Source organism: Cynara cardunculus (genome assembly GCF_001531365.2).
Source record: "Cynara cardunculus var. scolymus isolate 2C chromosome LG 17, CcrdV1, whole genome shotgun sequence".
Lineage (NCBI taxonomy): Eukaryota > Viridiplantae > Streptophyta > Magnoliopsida > Asterales > Asteraceae > Cynara > Cynara cardunculus.
The window spans coordinates 4,832,935-4,839,542 of NC_037544.1; positions in this window are offsets into that span (position 1 = coordinate 4,832,935).

A 6,608-nucleotide genomic window follows, 5' to 3' on the forward strand; every position below is an offset into this window, starting at 1 on the left:
TTTTATTATTTTTATATCATTTTTTAATTATTTTCTAATAATTATATAAAAATGTAATATGAAGAAAAAAGTGAAGGGATAAGAGATGAATAACCGGAGAAGATGAAGATGTGTATGTGTATAGAGTCAAAAGAAGAAATCCGCCCGAGGAAGGGCTCGCATCTGATTAGCACTAATTCGGAACTTAATTTGAAAGACATATTCCGACCTTCCTGACCCATAGGTAATCATTTATTTTGCTGTTGTTTAATATATACAAAATAATAATCAAGCATCACTATAAATAAAATATAAACAATTAAGTATTTATAAAAAAAACATTTAATGAAAACAATAAAATAATAATGAAGTACTTATAACTTTTTTTAATTATATCATTTTGATTATATTAATGATCGTTATATATGTACTTATAATAGTTATACAACACTACTTAAAAATAACAATAATATATAATGGATAATACAACACTACTTAAAAATAACAATAATATATAATGGATAATATATATATATATATATACATATATATATATATATATATATATAGGGTTGGGTTTACGTGAGACCAGTCTGTTTTCGTGAGACCCGTGAGACTACTTTTTTATACTTGAAACTTCATAGTAAAAACATTGTGAAGGTAAAAAAAATCCGAACCTTCAGAGCAAAAACACTGTGAAAGTTACCTTCACAGCATTTTACTGTGAAGTTTCAAACAGGTTGGTCTCATATGATCCCAAGTATATATATATATATATATGTATGTATGTATGTATGTATGTATGTATGTATGTATGTATGTATTAGTTGAGTTTGATATTTGATATAAATTAAAGTGATTTCAATTTTCAAGGTATTAACACCCCTGTTAGAAGTGTTGTTATCTTCTATTTTATTTTTGATTAACCTGGATATTCAACCCTTTATGCGAGCAGAATAATCCCAAGGCGACCACCTGCTTTGCAGATAGCCCGAAGTCACTGCATTTGAACCTCTACGGCTACAAAGGGATTTTTATTCTTCAAAAGTGGTTCCCTACTTCGGCAATTAAATATAAATATTAATTAAACATATTATAATTATTAAAATAAATATATAAATTGATGTAATGGCCCCACATATATAATTTTATATACATAAACTTACAAATGCAATTACAGGAGGTGAAAACAACCCAATTATAACCATGTGACATGTCATGTGTAATGAAAGACAATTCGTAATTGCATAAAGGACCATCTGTGGATGCTCTTACAATCTTCTATCAGAAAAATTGTAAAATTATTTAAATAATAATTTTTAAAACTATATCTAGTATATTAATGTAATATCCGAAAATTTTGGCCATTTCGTGCATTTGTAATCCGCTTGCTATTTTAACCTTAAATATACCCGTTTTATCAAGTTTCATCATTAGGAATGATGTGAAGTGAATTATATACCAAGTTATACAGAAAAGTCAATTGGAAGCCAATCAATGGTCAAAGTGGGTTAGAAGGCAGGTTTAAGGGTTTGAAAACCAGCTTTTAGGGTCTGTTTGCAGGAATTTTTGGATAAGGGCAACTTTTAAAGCGACTTTACCTGCTTGGAAACCCGCATTTGTGTTTCGATCAGTTTTTAAGCTGATTTTCCAAGGGTTTTATTCGTTTTTATCATATCTCCTTCATTTCTGAACCGTTTGGGACGATTTTGGAGACTCTAGCTCCGGTTTTGGAAGCTCTTTAAGAGAAGGTTAAAGAGGATTAAGCTTCTTGGTGGATTCAGATGCATTGCAGAAAGGTAATCTCTTCTTGGTAGATTCAAAGATTAAGCTTCTTGTTGAGCGCACAATAAGAAAATTTATTAAACAAATTTTTTATAACATTTTATTTTAAAAAAAAATTGGTGGGTTTGTTGGGGGCCTAGGACCCCTGCCACCATTAGCTATGGTGATTTGCCCCGACCCGGTGGGGAACCCGGTTCACCCGACCCGAACGGGGATGGGGATTCCCCGCTAAAACGGGTCCCGGGGCCAGGGCCGGGGATCCCCGGTAGACTCAAACCGGGGACGGGGAATGTTATTCAAAACGGGGCCGGGGATCCCCGGTATAATCAAACTAAAGCATACTTTTTACCGGGTTTTGACCGGGGATTGCTAGAATTTGACCAGGGACGAGATGATAATCCCCGTACCCGCGGGGACCGGGGGCTGGGGCGGGGGACGGTATTACAAACCGGGGCCGGGGATTACAAAACCCGCCCCATCCCCACCCCGTTGCCATGCCTAGCCACCATGCACCGGATCTGCCAATGCCTCCATGTATTATTGTCATGGAATTTAGACTTTTATTCATGTTTATTAGTTATTGGATATTAACCCCTATCTGCCTTTCGTATGAGTATTGGGCTTTTGGTTTTGAGTTTGGTGACTATTTTCATTAATGGGTTTCTATCACGAAAAATGGTGGGTTTTGCGAAAGATATCGCTTTCATTTTAAATACATTTTATATTGGAAATTGTGATTTAAATATTATCATTTCTATTTTACCATTTTTATAACCGATAAAGCCTGTTTGAATTCACTAAGCGTTAATTTGTCTGTATTTGCATCAGGTCCTTATTAGGATACGGTACTAGCGACACGGTGACGATTTGAGTGATAGCTAGAGTCACAAGAAGGATCTAGCTATTCAACGACGTCTTCCGCTTTTGGAGTTAGCGACTGTTATCGGGTTTTAGTAACACCCGTCTTTATATATAGACTCGTGTAAGGTTTTAGAATATTATGTATTTATGTTAATATTAAATCTTAGATTGTGATTGTAGGTAATCAATTGATGACCGTTACAAAGGGATGCACTTCCTTAATTGATGTATTACGGAAATTTTTTAGTTTAGTTGTTTTTTCCAAAACTTTTGATATTTTTTTAAATGGGTTTTATTGCTTATATATGTATATTATACTTAAGTGTTCCAGGGTCTGTTTATTTTTTCAAAATTGTCTCTAAATATCTTTGAAGTCTAATTTGCTTAGACGTTTGAGTATTAAAAACGTTTTTTTTTAATAAGAGCTTAAAAACTCCAAGGTGGCGTTTGTTTTTTTAAGAGGTGTTGAAGTCTGAAGTCTGATTTCACTTCTGATTTTTAAGAGGTGGTGCTGAAGTCTGAAATCTGAATCAGTCAGATTGTTTGTTTTTTTAAACTGACAACGTCTGAAGTCTGAATCAATAGTTTGCTTTTGTAACCAACAAAACATATCAATATGTATAAATTCTGATTTCACTTCTGTTTGTGTTCCCAATATTCCCTTAATTCTTCCTTCTCCTCCAGATCAAGCCTTCCATCCTCAATCTCCACCCTCATCCCACCACCATCAACCACCGTCCACCACCACTCCTTCTCTAAAGTCCAACGTCCAAATCCACCTCTAAACTCGAAGCAAATATCCATCATGATGAAAACTACAGTGACGAAAACTACAGGGACAAAAATACCTTGATTCACGAGGATAAAAGGTGCACAACTACTGGTTTGCACAGGAACGAAAACACACAGTAGCGAAAACCCACAGGGAAGGAAAGCCTCTTGATTTGGATCTGATTTGGGTCGATTTGAAGCCACCAGAGGCGATGGAGGGTGAACTCGATCGATTGAGACGATGAGGAGGGTGAAGTCGATCAAATGATGAAGTATAAATCGGTTCTCTAGATAATTTTCAGGATTAAGAGAAAAATAAGTGGCTAGGCTATCACTTAATTTTTAAGAGGAAAATAAGTGATAAATGGCTTTGAAAGAAAAAGAAAAACAAACGGTCTGAATATCCTTATGTCTGACCGAATCAGACATAAGTGATAAAATAAGAGTTTAAAAAAAAAAAAAAACAAACACCACCTAAGTGTCCAATGAATTTTAAGTGGTAAACTATCCCTTAATACATTTTAATCCTAATTCGCCCTCTATCAGATGATCCATCTTTTGGGGGGCTAGAAGAGATTTATTAACAAATACTATTTATCTTTTATATTTTTGTAAAAAAAAAACTATTTATTTTTTATATCTTTATACTAGTTTGATTGATTCAGATTTCTTACAAAAAAACAAAGATTCTTACTAATCCAGATTTCAGACCTTACACTAACTCTTATAAATTACGAGGGAAATCAGACTTTAGACTTTAACACATTTTAAAAAATAAATGTGAGCTTAAACTTTTAATATTTCTTTAAAATGGGTTTTATTGTTTATATGTATACATTACAATTATTTATAGATATTGGTTCATATGGTTTGTTAAAGATTACAACATTTGTCTATACCTTTTCGAAATTACAAGATTACCATCGTGGTTTACAAAAACGTTCGGATTTGATTTCTTCAACTAGCAGCCGTTAAAAAGAAATTCGTTAAACGAGAGATGTTTTTGTCATTTATATATTAAAAAAAAATCTTTTACCTAATTAAAAACCATATAAATCGAAACCATACAACCGCTTTTGATTGAGTAAAACAGGAAAAAAATCGATAAAATGACGAAAATGTCTCACCTTTAACGGAGTCTTTTAAACAACCGTTACAGAAAAGTACGAAATTTGGACGTTTTTGCAAATCACAATAACCATCTTGTAAATTCGAAACTGCAAGAACAAAAAGGGTATTTCCAACAAACCATCGCGACCAAATCTCTAGTTCACTCTTATATATAATTTTTTTTTGATTAACCTGGATATCCAACCCGTTATGCGAGCGACTAATTCCAGGGAGACCACCTGCTTTGCAGATAGCCCAGAGTCACCGCATTTGAACCTCCGTGGCCACAAGGGGATTTTTATTCCTCATTGGATTTGAACCTGAGACCTCCTGATATTTTTGACCTTTGGAGCCAAGTTCAAACCAATCAGGCACCATTCTTGTGGTTCACTCTTATATATAATACAACAGTCATCTGCAAAATTTAAAAAAAGAAGACAAAAATATTGGCATATCAACTCAAAACGGCCTGATTCGTTCCCGTTTAAACTAAAAACTTATTCAACTTGTCTAACCTATCTATTTTTGCTGCATCGACCATTTAGATTTTAGAACAAATGAACAATTGGCAAGTTTTTATCGAAACCTGCATATAATATATTTTAGTTCATGGGTAGACGTTGAAAACGTTAAATACATGTTTTATTTAACATATATTAATTATTCAATAGTTTATTGGTTTGTTGATAACTCCGAACGTCTACGTCTGTAAAACGTTGTAATAAAATATTATTTTTATACTAAACAGGTATATAACGGATTCTCCATAATTATCTGGATGCATTTCCTGCCACGATTTGTTGAATAAATAAATTATTGAATTTTTTTAAATTATAATTTGGTTCTCTACATCTCTTCTAACCCCAAAAACTATATGTAACAGACTAAGAGATTGTTTGTTTATCTCTTAATAGTTCTATTAAGAGACATCTTCTGAATTGTTAAGAAGTTATCTTGTTTGGCAAAGAAAGAGTATGTTTCTTGATGGTTCTAAAATCCTTTCAATGATTTTGTATCATGAGTTCCCTTAACCATTCAGAGCCCTAATTTTGTTGTAAATAATTACCAAACAATTATATTTCATTTTGCACTATATCATGAGAGTCTGTTAATCATTTTGACCACTTAATCATTCTGCACCAAACCATTCAGCAACCGCCAAAAAGTTTTAAAGTAAAAGATAATCTAAACCAATGTATCATTCCCAAACCCTTTGCACCTAATGCCACCACTCCCCTTGCCATTCCTCTGGGCCCCATCATTATCCATTCTCAATCACGTCAATTGTCGTCCTTGACCATTGTCATCAATCTCCCTTTCTATGATGGAATAAAAGGAGGAAGATGGAAGACAAGACAACGATGAGGATGAACGGTGACGGAAAGCGGATGACAAAGAGAACGATGCCATTAAGCCTGAGACATAAGTATGACGTGAGATTTAACAACAGTACGATAAAATTATCGGCTATCTATATTTTTTGGGTTAACTAGGCATGGCAACGGGGCGGGGCGGGGATGGGGCGGGTTTTGTAATCCCCGGCTCTAACCCCGGTTTGTAGTAACGTTCCCCGGCCCCTGGATCCGTTTTAGAGGGGAATCCCCGTCCCCGTTCGGGTCGAGTGAACCGGATTCCCTACCGGATCGGGGGAGATCACCATCTCTAAGGTTAACATATAATAATTTATTTATTAAAATAAATAAAATAAAATTATGAGATTTATCTATACTATATTATAAAGCATTTGACTAAAACTCTTAAACTCTTAAAACTCTTAAACTCTTAAAAAATCTTAAACCCGTTCATCCCTATCCGATTTCATCACATATCTGAATTCGTGTAATTAACTGCAAATAAACACAATCAAATACAGGATAAACATCTCATTTTAAATATAAAAAATCTAAAATATAATTTGGATAATCATTAAGTTCTAACAGAATAATTAATTATTATCTTTATAAAATATTATATTATTAAACCAAAAATAAATTATTTCATTATTAAACTTAAATTAAATTATAATAAAAAAATAAATTAAAGAAATTACATAAAAAATGAAAACTTTTAAATAGTTGATTTGACATTAACATTGATATATA